The sequence below is a fragment of the Schistocerca cancellata genome, chromosome 9, assembly GCF_023864275.1.
Source record: "Schistocerca cancellata isolate TAMUIC-IGC-003103 chromosome 9, iqSchCanc2.1, whole genome shotgun sequence".
Lineage (NCBI taxonomy): Eukaryota > Metazoa > Arthropoda > Insecta > Orthoptera > Acrididae > Schistocerca > Schistocerca cancellata.
In genome coordinates, this window is record NC_064634.1 from 489,589,871 (window position 1) to 489,604,409 (window position 14,539).

Here is a 14,539-nt window from a genome sequence, read left to right on the forward strand (position 1 = left end):
GTTTCAGTTCAAATGTGTGTGAATTTTTACCAAACTACGTAGGTCATCGGTCCCTAGACTTACACACTACTTGAACTAACTTATGCTAAGAACAACACACACACCCATGCCCGAGGGAGGACTCGAACCTCCGGTGTGTGATTACAGTTCAAAGGTCAAAGAACAAATAGCACTTTGAAAGAGTAAGTAATTTTCTTCATTACGTAATACTCGTTGAATGGATGGAAGAGCTGCACTGCACTGTAAATTAGTAAATTAATCATCAGATCACATTATCACTCAAATAGTCTCATGAAATTAAAGTCGTGTCTCGAAACAACATTTGTAGTATACATTCTGAAACAAGAAATACACGCAATGCGCCTCATTATCCGTATCCATATTTACTCAATATTAATAATACTTTCAATCCCAAAGAAAGCATGTGCTGAGAGGTGCTAATATTTTCGAATCATCAGTTTAATAAGTCATGGTTGCAAAATACTTACATGTATTATTTACAGAAGAAAAACTGGTAGCAGCAAACCTCGGGGGAGACCAGTTTTGATACCGGATGGAGGACCACGCAAGGCAATACTGACCGTACGGCTTATTTTAGAAGAAAGGTTACTGAAAGGCAAACCTACCTTTATACCATTTGTAGATTTACAGAAAGCTTTTGAAAATGTTGACTGAATACACTCCTTGAAATTCTGAAGGCATCGGGAGTAAAGTACAGGGAACGAAGGGCAGCAGAGGGGCGAAAGGCAGCAGAGCATCTAACTATTTACAACTTGTACAGAAACCAGCCGGCAGTTATAAGAGTCGACGAGCATGAAAGGGAAGCAGTGGTTGAGAAGGCAGTGAGATAGGGCCGTAGCCTATCCCCGACTTCGTTCAATCCGTACACTGAATAAGAACCGAATAAGCGAGAAATCGACCAAAGAGAAATTTGGAGTAACAATTAAATTCCACGGAAAAGAAATGAAAACTCTGAGGTTTGCCGATGACATTGTAATTCTGTCAGAAACACCAAAGGACTTGGAAGAGCAGTTGAACGGAATGGACAACGTTTTGAAAAGAGGATGTAACATGAACATCAACAAAAATGCAACAAGAATAATGGAATGTAGTACAATTAAATCAGGTGATGCTGGGGGAATTAGATTAGGGAACGAGACACTTAAAGTAGAAGATGAGTTTTGCTATTTAGGCTGCAAAATAATTGATGACGTCCAGAGTAGAGAGCATATAAAATGTATACTGGCAATGGTAAGAAAAGCGTTTCCAAAAAAGAGAAATTTATTAATCTCGACTATAGATAAAAGTGTTAGGAAGTCTTTTTATGAAAGTTTTTGTCTACAGTGTAGACACGTATGGAAGTGAAGTATGGATGGTAAACAGTTTAGACAAGAGGAGAACAGAAGCTTTTGGGATGTGGTGCTACAGAATAATGCTGAAGATAAGGTGTGTAGATCACATAACTAATGAGGAGATACTGAACAGAATTAGGTAGAAAAGAAATTTGTTGCACGACCTGACTAGAAGAAGCGATCTGTTGATAGGAAATACTCTGAGACGTCAAAGGATCGCCAATTTAGTAGTGGAGGGAAGCGTGGGGGAGTAAAAATTATGGAGAAAGACCAAGAGACGAATACTGTAAGCAGAGTCAGAAGGATGTAGGTTGCTGTATGTTGTGTACATAGTTCCGCGTAGTCAGCACATACACAACTTTCCCACTAGAGCGCGCCCCGCTAAGCACAACAGCGCAGGCGCAGCACTCGTCCATCTCTACACTACGAGATGGTGCTGCCTTAGAGACGGACCAAATTCTGCTTCCGCCGATCCGCGTATTATTATGTAACGCAGCCAGTGAGATTGCTGCTAACGTAACCTTTTCTCCTCGCGGAGCACACTCGCGCAGTGATACCTGAACGCACGAGGTATTATAACGAGTGTACAGACCTATGATTAGTCAGCCTGCATTAGTCTGTACCAATCTGCATCAGCCTGTACGAGTCTATAGTCAAGTTTCAGTCTGCACCTAATAAGATTACCATATTCCTGTACATAGCCATGAAGATAAATAAATAGACACTTTGTCAAGTATCAGAGATATGTGACAATAAGATTAACGTACCAAGACCAAACGAACTTCAGATTGTCAGTTGTAATGTCTATGCTTTTTGTTATTTTAATAAATGTGTGTGAAAATTAATCAAGTTCTGTTTAAAGATGGTCACCGTCAATCTGCTACTCTAAGCGTGCAAGTGGCATTTCTATCGTCTGACCTAACGGCAGAAGATAAACACGCCACAATAAGACCACGAGACATATTGCTGACACTCGCCTACTTTGTTAGAGCGACGAGTCAAATAATCTGATGGTGTGTGTACCGAAGGTCTTACAGTACGCACACCACACTGTAGCTATTTGCAGATGAAGAGGGTTGCACAGTATAGAGTATCATGGGCAGCCGCATCAAACCACTCTTCGGACTGAAAACTACAGCAATTACAATGATGATAACAACAAATTCAATTAATAATTGGACCTGCTGCAACAAATAGTATTACGTCAGAGTCCAAAGAATACTGTTACATGGCTGACGAGCTATTAGTCCCTTCAGAGGCGCGTTGGAGTATTGCGTGGTGGCCCGTGCTTACATGGAACACTTCAAAGAACGTTAATAGAATGATTATCCTACTTGCAGCTTTAATTCTACGAGCCAGCAATTATTTATACGACATTGTCGTGACATTGTCACCTTGCAGGAGAAAATACAAAAGGCGCATGTACGGTTATTATGATAGGACTCTCACAAATGTGAAAGCTTTTCGTTCATAATTACTACCTCTGCAAACCCTCTGAGGCAGCAACGCGTGGATGTTAGAACAGGTAACCGCATGGGATATTTCCGATTTGGTGTACACCGCAAACACGCACGAGGAAGAGTTTACCACATTCGGTCGACGACATTCGCTGTGTAGCTCTGACGGTCAAGCTCGAGGGAAGAGGTAGAGTGCGGTGTTTCCAGAGTTCCGTTTGTTTCAGTTCTGAGTCACCTGTGACTAACGTGGCCTATTTACAGCAAGTAGCTCCGTAAAATATTTGTAACGTGATCATCAACAGCGTGATCCCCTTGAGATAAGTTGTAAGTTCTTCTGACTAGTCGTATAGTTGCGTAAGTATTGAAGAGCATAATAAAAAAAAATGTTCAAAAGTGTGTGAAATCTTATGGGACTTAACTGCTAAGGTCATCAGTCCCTAAGCTTACACACTACTTAATCTAAATTATCTGAAGGGCAAACTCACACACCCATGCCCGAGGGAGGACTCGAACCTTCGCCGGGACCAGCGTTACAGTCCATGACTGCAGCGCCTAGACCGCTCGGCTAATCCCACGTGGCGAAGTTCATGAAAAATGGTAGCGGTGTATAACTTTTCGATTCCCTTGAGCACTATCTGTACGTCGTTTTGAGTTTTCGCGCACATGGCAAAGACAACGGCTTTTTTAATATTTTATTTATTTTTTATTATTTTATGTTTTTAGTCTATCTTCTCGTGACTGATCTGATGCAGCCCACTACGAATTCCCCTCACGTACCAACCTCTTCTTCTCAGAGTAGCAGTTGCATCTCATGTCCTCAATCATTTGTCCGATATATTCTAATCTTTGCCTTCCTTTACAGTTTTCACCCATTGCAGCTCCCTCTAGCACCATGGAACTTATTCCCCGATGTCTTAACACACGTCCTACCGTCCTGTCCTTTCTTTTTGTAGGTGTTTTCATTACGTTCCTTTCATATTCGATTCTGTGCAAAAGCTCTTCATTCCTTATTAGTCCGCTCAGTTTTCAACCTCCTTCCCTTGCATCAAATCCGAAACGCTTCGAGTCTCTTCTTTCGAAGTTTTCCCACTACCATACAGTCCTGTTTTCCAGCGTACGTGCTCACTGTTTCTTCGTCAAATTAATGTCGAGCTCGAGGTCTTCTTTTGAGCACCCTGTATAGAGCACGTATTAGGTTGCTGCATATGTACGGAGCGTTTCTCCATAAGATTAATAGAAATCGCTACAGATACATGTAACAGAGACTTCATTCATCAATAATATATTCTCCTTCACTATTTACAACGGTCTGTCAATGCCTGGGTAAATTTCGATACTTCTACTGCAGAAATCACGTGGTTTTGGAGAAAAAAACCTCATCGAATCATGTTCAGAGAGCATTTTCATCCGGAAAGGAAGAAGTTTTTTCGATAGAGAGAGGAGAAGGTGAAAACGTAAGACCGCAAGATTAGGTGAATGAGGACGGTGAGGAATGATTTCTCAATCTAACCTGTTTTTTGTCAGTGTAACAGAATGCGGGCAGTCATCGTCGAGCAGGATGACTTCATGCAGGTTTCCTGATCGCTGTTCTCGGATTACGTCTGCAAGACGTCTAAGTTGGTGACAATAAAAATCAGCAATGACGGTTGCACGTCGGAGAAGCACTTCGTAGCATACCATACCGTCGCTGTTCCACCAGATGCATAACATTACCTTATGTGGATGCGCGGAGGTCTTTGTAAGGGCAACTGCTGCTTTGTTTGGGTTCATCCATTCCTTTTTCTTCCTTATATCAGGTTAAAGACAACACTTCTCGTCACCAGTAACGATACAGGACAGGAATGGTCGGTGTCGTTTACGAGGGAATTGGTGACAAGCAAGCAGAAATGCAGGTATGACCACCCGCTGATTTTTGTGATCGTGGCATAGGGCATGAGGTACCAACATGCCCGACTTTGAAACGTTGCCCATTGCATGCAAATGTCACACGGAGGTGGAATGATCTCAGTTCGTCACATTTGCCAGTTCCCGAATATACTGCTCTGGATCGCTGGGGATTAATTCGTTTAAACGATCCCCATCAGACCCCGGAGGTCTTCCTCAACGTGGAGAGTCATCAATGTCAAAACGTTCCTCCTCAAAACGAGAAAATCATTTTCTTGCCGTGTCCTGTCCGGTGCCACTACCCCTTACACGGCGCAAATGTCTCTCGCTGCATCCACTGCTGTCACGCCTCTACTGAAATCAAACAGAAGGATGTGGTGGAAAAGTTCAGAGTTCTCCACTGGGCACTTCATTTTCTAACATCCACAGCTCCACTCACTACCTCAAAATGACCAAACGGCAATGTGTAAACTCAAAAAATGGTTCAAATGGCTCTGAGCACTATGGGACTTAACTTCTGAGGTCATCTGTCGCCTAGAACTTAGAACTACTTAAACCTAACTAACCTAAGGAAAACTTTGTGCGTGCACAAGTGGTGGTTATGGACTTGCTATATACTCCGCAAGACTCTTCGATGGTGAATGTGCACCTGCACAGTCGCAAAAGATGGCTGCTGGCCGTCTCTACAAGGACTACAGTGGGTCTACACCTTTGACGACTCACCAGTACCATTATTTCTACAAGGACTGCAGTGGGTCTGCACCTCTGGTGGCCCACCAATACCATACTCTCTACCAGGACTACAGTGTGTCTGCTCTGTGATGACCTACCTACCAATCTTCTTCAAACCGTCGAATGACTCTGCTGTGGGTTTGCTCTGTTGTGGCCCATTACCTGTCAGCATATCAAGAGTCAGCACTGTCTTTCTGTTGGAAGGACAACACTACTTCTTCAAGACTGCATGGACATCCACTACTTGCATTGTCTTTTACTGCTCAGACTTTGATAAAAGAAACGGCAGTTTTACTGTGATGAATGATCAGGACTGTCTTTATGGACTGCGAGAAAATTTTAGCTTTTGACCCACATTATATAAATAAGTGTGTGCATTTGATTTCTTTGTTATTGTAATTATGAAAAATTTTATAAAATCATTATTGGCCACTGCCCAAAAATATTTTGTAAAATTTTTTGTGGGGAGCATGGGGGCTATGTAAGTAGGCTGTTTATGTTTTCTTTATGTAAGTAGGCTGTTTAGGTTCTTATATTGGTAACGTCGCCGCCACGTAGCGCTCTCTGTATGAAAATCACTGGCTGTGCTGTGTGCAGCCCGTGGCTAGTTTGCATTGTTGTCTGCCATTGTAGTGTTGGGCAGCGGCAGCTGGATGTGAACAGCGCGTAGCGTTGCACAGTTGGAGGTGAGCCGCCAGCAGTGGTGGATGTGGGGAGAGAGATGGCGGAGTTTTGTAATTTGTCATGAACTGCTATGTATATTATGCTTTTTCAACACCATTAAGGTAAATACAGTGTTTGTTCTCTATTAATATCTTTCATTTGCTAACTATCCCTATCAGTAGTTAGTGCCTTCTGTAGTTTGAATCTTTTATTTAGCTGGCAATAGTGGCGCTCGCTGTATTGCAGTAGTTCGAGTGATGAAGATTTTTGTGAGGTAAGTTATTTATGAAAGGTATAGTTTAATGTTAGTCAGGGCCATTCTTTTGTAGGGATTTTTGAAAGTCAGATTGCGTTGCGCTAAAAAAATATTGTGTGTCAGTTTAAGCACAGTCTTGTATAATATTTCTAAGGGGACGTTTCATCTCGCTGCATCCACTGCTGTCACGCCTCTACTGAAATCAAACAGAAGGATGTGGCGGAAAAGTTCAGAGTTCTCCACTGGGCACTTTATTTTCTAACATCCACAGCTCCATTCAGTACCTCAATGACCAAACGGAAATATGTAAACTCAAAAAATGGTTCAAATGGCTCTGCGCACTATGGGACTTAACTTCTGAGGTCATCAGTCCAACTTAGAACTACTTAAACCTAACTAACCTAAGGACATCACAAACATCCATGCCCGAGGCAGGATTCGAACCTGCGACCGTAGCGGTCGCGCGGTTCCAAACTGTAGCGCCTAGAACCGCTCGGCCACCCCAGCCGGCTATGTAAACTCAAGTAGCAACAGTGAACTACAAATAAAAATTGACAATCGATAAATAAACCCATAGCAACTGGAATAGGACATGCAAAACAAGAACGCTACGAACTTATGCAGCAACGTAATAAAAGTTGCCCTAATACCGGCCCTTCACAAGCTCTTGTGTGTCTGGCGCTTCATTCATTGTCTGGTGACAATGATTTTCACCAGGTCCTGATGGGATTCCAATTCGGTTTTACAGAGAGTGCTCTACTGCATTGGCTCCTTACTTAGCTTGCATTTATCGCGAATCTCTTGCCCAACGTAAAGTCCCGAACGACTGGAAAAAAGCGCTGGTGACCCCTGTATATAAGAAGGGTACAAGGACGGATCCTCAGAATTACAGACCAATATCCTTAACGTCGGCTTTGTTGCAGGATTCTCGAACATATTCTCAGTTCGAATATAATGAATTTACTTGAGACAGAGAAGTTGTTGTCCATGTATCAGCACGGTTTTAGAAAGCATCGCTCCTGCGAAACGCAACTCGCCCTTTTTTCACACGATATCTTGCGAACCATGAACGAAGGGTATCAGACGGATGCCATATTCTTTGACTTCCGGAAAGCGTTTGACTCGGTGACCCACTGCAGACTCCTAACTAAGGTAGGAGCGTATGGGATTGGTTCCCAAATATGCTCGAAGACTTCTTAAGTATTAGAACCCAGTACGTTGTCCTCGATGGTGAGTGTCCATCGGAGGTGAGGGTATCATCTGGAGTGCCCCAGGGAAATGTGATAGGTCCGCTGTTGTTTTCTGTCTACATAAATTATCTTTTGGATAGGGTGGATAGCAATGTGCGGCTGTTTGCTGATGATGCTGTGGTGTACGGGAAGGTGTCGTCGTTGAGTGACTGTAGGAGGATACAAGATGACTTGGACAAGATTTGTGATTGGTGTAAAGAATGGTACATAACTCTAAATATAGATAAATGTAAATCAATGCAGATGAATACTCCATTAGTAGTGTAGCGCTTGACACAGTCACGTCGATTAAATATTTGGGCGTAACATTGCAGAGCGATATGAAGTGGGACAAGCATGTAATGGCAGTTGTGGGGAAGGTAGATAGTCGTCTTCGGTTCATTGGCAGAATTTTGGGAAGATGTGGTTCATCTGTAAAGGAGACCGCTTATAAAACACTAATACGACCTATTCTTGAGCACTGCTCGAGCGTTTGGGATCCCTATCAGGTCGGATTGAGGGAGGACATAGAAGCAATTCAGAGGCGGGCTGCTAGATTTGTTACTGGTAGGTTTGATCATCACGCGAGTGTTACGGAAATGCTTCAGGAACTCTGGTGGGAGTGTCTGGAGGAAAGGAGGCGCTCTTTTCGTGAATCGCTACTGAGGAAATTTAGAGAACCAGCATTTGACGCTGACTGCAGTACAATTTTACTGTCGCCAACTTATATTTCGCGGGAAGACCACATTGATAAGATAGATTAGGGCTCGTACAGAGGCATATAGGCAGTCATTTTTCCCTCGTTTTGTTTGGGAGTGGAATAGGGAGAAAAGATGCTGATTCCGGTACGAGGTACCCTCCGCCACGCACCGTATGGTGGATTGCGGAGTATGTATGTAGATGTAGATGGTGTCAGCGAGACGTGTGATATGACGGAAACCCTTCGTATACCGTGAGAAGGAAAGCGAGGCATACCACTCGAGCAAGTGTTATGTTGATGAAGACAAGTGTCGACCGCCCTGGGACTGGGAGTCGTGAAGAGTAAAGCCGGCGCGCACGCTTATGTGCAGTGTGAGGGCGCGCAGCCGGTTGTCGCAGCGGGCGGAGGACAGCTAGCTGTGTGGGTGCTCGCCCCCTCACCCCCTCAGCCCCCGCCGCGGCCCGCGGAAGCCGCCGCCTGTGACGTCAGGGGCCGTAAAGCGCTGCGCCGCCGCCATCAAGCGCGCTGACGAATACATTAAGTCAGCCGCGCTCGTAAAGAGGCGGACGGCGTTTCCATTTGCCGGAGACGGGTCGCTGCGCGGGGGTGGGGAGGGGGCGAGGGGGCAGGGCAGTAGGGGGGGAGGAGGACCACCGCTGCCTGGCAACGCCGCCGCTGCCAAAATCAGCCGGCGCTGTTCTACTCGATGCTGCAGTGGGAACGCACACAGGAACTACACGATCAGAGGTCACCCTAGTTGATTATGTGGCTGGCGCTGATAGAACAGGCGTCAGTTTCTTCGACGGCTTCAAGTTACCCACAAGTATCCAGTCGGCGAGGTCGAGACGCGGATTCTCGAGTCAGTCCTGGAAGGGTCAACTGGCGGACAAATTCTACCGGGTGATCAAAAAGTCAATATAAATTTGAAAACTGAATAAATGACGGAATAATGAAGATATAGAGGTACAAATTGACACACATGCTTGGAATGATATGAGGTTTTATTAGAACCAAACAAATACAAAACTTCAAACAATGTCCGACAGATGACGCTTCATCTGATCAGAATAGCAATAATTAGCATAACAAAGTAAGTGTTGTGTACATAGTTCCGCGTAGTTAGCGCGTACACAAGTTTCCCACTAGAGCGCGCCCCTCTAAGCACAACAGCGCAGGCGCAGCGCTCGTCCGTCTCCGCACTACGAGATGGCGCAGCCATAGAGACGGACCAAATTCTGCTTCTGTCGATCCGCTTATTAATATGGAACGCAGCCAATGAGATTGCTGCTAACGTAGAACCTTTTCTCCTCGCGGATCACACTCGCGCAGTGATACCTGAACGCTTGAGGTATTATAACGAGTGTACAGACCTCCGATGAGTCAGTCTGCATCAGTCTGCATCAGTCTGCGTTAGTCTGCGCCTAATAAGATTACCATATTCCTATACACAGCCATGAAGATAAATGTATAGCACTTTTGTCAAGTATCAGAGATATGTGAGAATAAGATTAACGTACCAAGACCAAACGAACTTCAGATTGTCAGTTGTAAACAGCAACCAGAATCAAGTTACGTAATGTCTATCCTTTTTATTATTTTAATAAATGTGTGTGAAAATTAATCAAGTTCTATTTCAAGTTGGTCACCGTCAGTCTGCTACTCTAAGCGTGCAAGTGGCATTTCTATCGTCTGACCTAACGGCAGAAGATAAACACGCCACAATAAGACCACGAGTCACGTTGCTAACACTCGCCTACTTCATTAGAGCGACGAGTCAAATAATCTGATGGTGTTTGTACCGAAGGTCTGACAGTACCCACACCACAGTAAGACAAAGCAAAGATGATGTTCTTTACAGGAAATGCTCAATATGTCCACCATCATTCCTCAACAATAGCTGTAGTCGAGAAATAATGTTGTGAACAGCACTGTAAAGCATGTCCGGAGTTATGCTGAGGCATTGACGTCGGATGTTGTCTTTCAGCATCCCTAGAGATGTCGGTCGATCACGATACACTTGCGACTTCAGGTAACCCCAAAGCCAATAATCGCACGGACCTGGGAGGCCAAGCATGACGAAAGTGGCGGCTGAGCACACGATCATCACCAAACGACGCGCGCAAGAGATCTTCTACGCGTCTACCAGTATGGGGTGGTTCTAATAAAACCCCATGTCATTCCGAGCACGTGTGTCAATTTTTACCTCTCTATCTACATTATTCCGTGGTTTATTAAGTTTTCAAATTTATACTGACTTTTTGATCACACGGTATTATCCGATTCCACTCGTCGGCTTTGAACAACGAAGCCGTACCTAAGGCAAAGACGGTTCGCATAGGCAGTCAATAAAAGCAGCGCATCATACTCGTAAACAAATGAATATAGCATGCGATAAAATTACAATAACATGTCACTCTTTTACTTATTATGAATTATATTGAAACGAATTGCAGATAACGAAAATAAATAAGAAGAACAATCAAAAACAAATCTTCATATCTGATAAGATTTATTCTCGTAGTTTATGCGAGTAGGAAAGCTCAAATAACCTTTAAATTTCATTACGGTAAGGCGACGGTGAAGTCATAATATTATAAAATAGCGTTAATTCTATTCTTAATTATTGACTCTAGCGCGAGAAGCGCCGGAAAGTTGGGCTCTTGGATGAGGAGAAACTAAGATGTTACAGAAAAATGGCAAAATGAAATGAATGACAACATATACGTAACAGCAGCATGAGATGTGCAGAAACCGACACACGAAATTATAGAAGAAAAGCCAGCACACAACTAACGAAAATCCACAAATTACCGATTCTAACCGTTCAATGATTCATATGTAAATTATAATTTCAACAGTTGTATCCTCTGAAACGCAACAGCATTTCTATCTTTTTTATTGCTCTCTAAAACTATTGCGGTGAAATAATGAAAATTGGAAATTGTAACCAGAACTGAATTTGTAGATCAGTTCTAGTTAGTGATTCCAATAATAATAACTTTTTGGCAGTAGTTCACAGAACCAGAATGAGATTTTCACTCTGCAGCGGAGTGTGCGCTGATATGAAACTTCCTGGCAGATTAAAACTGTGTGCCCGACCGAGACTCGGTCGGGCACACAGTTTTAATCTGCCAGGAAGTTTCAGTTCACAGAGCAATTACAAGTGCATGGATCCTATTAGACTACATTTTAGCGCGCACACCTGCTGAAAAAACGATCTAGTTAATGACCTATATAGGAGGACAATTCTAGCTACCGATTCCAACTATTCGATCGTTCGTCATTTTGGACATTTTTGCAATAAATCTATGGACTAGATTTCTCATTGATCTCAGAGTACTAAGGAAAAGTAACAAATATTGTAATACAGATATCAGATTTTGTTTCTTTTTCATAGTAATGAAAAGAGTAATACCAAATGTAGAAATCCTGTAACACTATAGTACACACACTTGTTGTTAAAATGATATAAATAACGAACCGTGGAATGGTTGGAATCGGTAACTAGAATTAAACTATATTGAACAATTCTAGTTACCGATTCCACTATTAGTCGTTTATTTCAAATGCAGAAATCCTATTACATTTCTGTGCACATAACTGTTGGAAAGCCCGCAATGCACCATGGAATAGTTGGAATCGGTAATTAGAACTGACCTATATACTTAATTCTAGTTACCGATTCCAAAATTCTTTGACCCTACATTTTGTGAACTTCCATTACTTATGTACTAGACCCGTTAAATTGAATAATTATTATAAAAAATTAACGCTATTTGACATTGTTACCACTTCATCATGCGCTATACTGTAATGGATTGAAAGGATCTCTTTGCTTTCCGTATTAGCATAAATTACGATAATAGTTTATTCAGACATGTACACTTCTTTTTTTCTGTTCTTATTTATTTTCGTTACCTTCAGTTCTTTCGATATAATTTGTGACTAAGTAATTAATCACATGAACTGTTGTTATAGCCTTATCGAATGCTACATTCGTTTGTTTACAAATATGATCAGTTGCTTTCAAAGATTGCCTCTATGTAGCGTCTCTGCCTTAGGTAAGACGTCATTGCTCATAGGCGACGAGTGGAATCTAGAATTGACCCCAATGGTTGTACTGTCTCTCTTCTCACCCCCATCTCCTCCCTCCCACCTCCAAAAGTATGACTTCCCATCACAGCTATTTTTTATGTTTCATATATGCCTATGATTTTGATGATAACAACAACAAAATGCATAGAAGGTTTTAATGTAGCAGTAATAAACTATTTAATTATCATAAAACACGTTAACATAATAATAATAATAATAATAATTCGTTTACGTAAGTGCTTAGTACATAACTTCAAACTAACATGCAGCAAACTGCAGTTCAGGCAAGTACAGCATTTGAAATACGTACGTCAAAGAATTTGTAGAGTTCAGGTGTTACGCAGTTAATTTAGTACGTATAATGTCAACGAACTCTCACAACTCCGGCAACGTCATAATTAACGCAACATAAAATCGAAGTGTCCACTCAGCATTATCACTATTTCACTGAATGAAGTCTCCTTTACACCGGAGCGAATGAAAGTGAATGTACATTCGCAGACGATTCGCCAGCGTTCGCTTTCATTCGATTGTATCTGTGAACAAGCGTTTACACTGGAGGGATCGAAAGAGAAAAATCTGCTGTATAGTTTTTTAGAGGGCAGATAGTCACCGCGGGTACATCATTTTTGTTCATCGTCGATAATTTATAACATAAGAATACTACATCAGCCATGTAATTACAGACACTATGAACGTGAGCAACGAGGATATATTTGTTTCACTCAACATAAATAATACGGTATGTCCGTTATCGATTACGGCCAGCAAATGTAATTAAAATGGTCGATTTGTTTGGGAATAAGCATACAACCAGTCGATTTTTTTTATTTCTAATGCGTTTTATTGTACCATTAACATGTTTTCGACCCAGTGCAACCTCATTATCATTTGAACGTATCACAGGAAGTTGATATGGTGTTGCAGTAGCACGTCCATCTGATGATGACTCTGCATTGGTTCGCAAACACTTTAACAGTACAATAAACACTAACAAAAATAAAAAAGAATGAATGATTGCTTATTTATTCCGAAGTAAACCACCAATAATACATACGTATTCGCCCTTGTCTACTCTCAAAGAAATTTATTGCGCTTTTCATTTTTAACGAAAAGAAATACAAAGCTTGGGCTTATTCATTGTCACAATTAATCGTCTTACTCGCGGTACAAGGGAACCTCTGTCTGCTTCATAAAAGCTCCTGTTGCACAAGTCACTTCATCTTACAGTAGGAGCTAACACTCGACGTCCGCAATTATTTGCTGTATACAGGGTGTTTCAAAGTCCTTACATCAAACGTCCAACGGTGATAGACCACGTCATGGGGAATAACTTTTGTTAGAGACAAAATGTTCGCTCAGATTTGTCACCGAATTCGCTGGCACTGTGACGAGATTTTACCGAACTGGTAGAGTATGCTAACCTGGCGTGCTGCATACTATCCACCCCCCTAAAGTGACAGTGGTTATCAACAAGAAAATCCGAAGAATGAGCGTCTCTAAGCGGAGAACGATATTTTATAAGTCAATCAGGGACTTTACATTTTTCTTTCCTTTCACGTGGAGCAGATGGCTTGGTTATATGCAACACACACAGCATATGAACGCAGATTGCATATAGCCTGCCCCCTCTCAAAGACATTACCAATAATACACTCCTGGAAATGGAAAAAAGAACACATTGACACCGGTGTGTCAGACCCACCATACTTGCTCCGGACACTGCGAGAGGGCTGTACAAGCAATGATCACACGCACGGCACAGCGGACACACCAGGAACCGCGGTGTTGGCCGTCGAATGGCGCTAGCTGCGCAGCATTTGTGAACCGCCGCCGTCAGTGTCAGCCAGTTTGCCGTGGCATACGGAGCTCCATCGCAGTCTTTAACACTGGTAGCATGCCGCGACAGCGTGGACGTGAACCGTATGTGCAGTTGACGGACTTTGAGCGAGGGCGTATAGTGGGCATGCGGGAGGCCGGGTGGACGTACCGCCGAATTGCTCAACACGTGGGGCGTGAGGTCTCCACAGTACATCGATGTTGTCGCCAGTGGTCGGCGGAAGGTGCACGTGCCCGTCGACCTGGGACCGGACCGCAGCGACGCACGGATGCACGCCAAGACCGTAGGATCCTACGCAGTGCCGTAGGGGACCGCACCGCGACTTCCCAGC

The 14,539-nt window shown here is 42.9% G+C and overlaps 1 protein-coding gene across 1 annotated transcript in view; it reads left to right on the top strand.

Annotated features, from left to right (window-relative positions):
* Positions 1-14,539, top strand: part of LOC126101514 (T-box transcription factor TBX18-like) — a 287,840-nt gene that overhangs the window by 14,415 nt on the left and 258,886 nt on the right. The window lies entirely within an intron of this gene.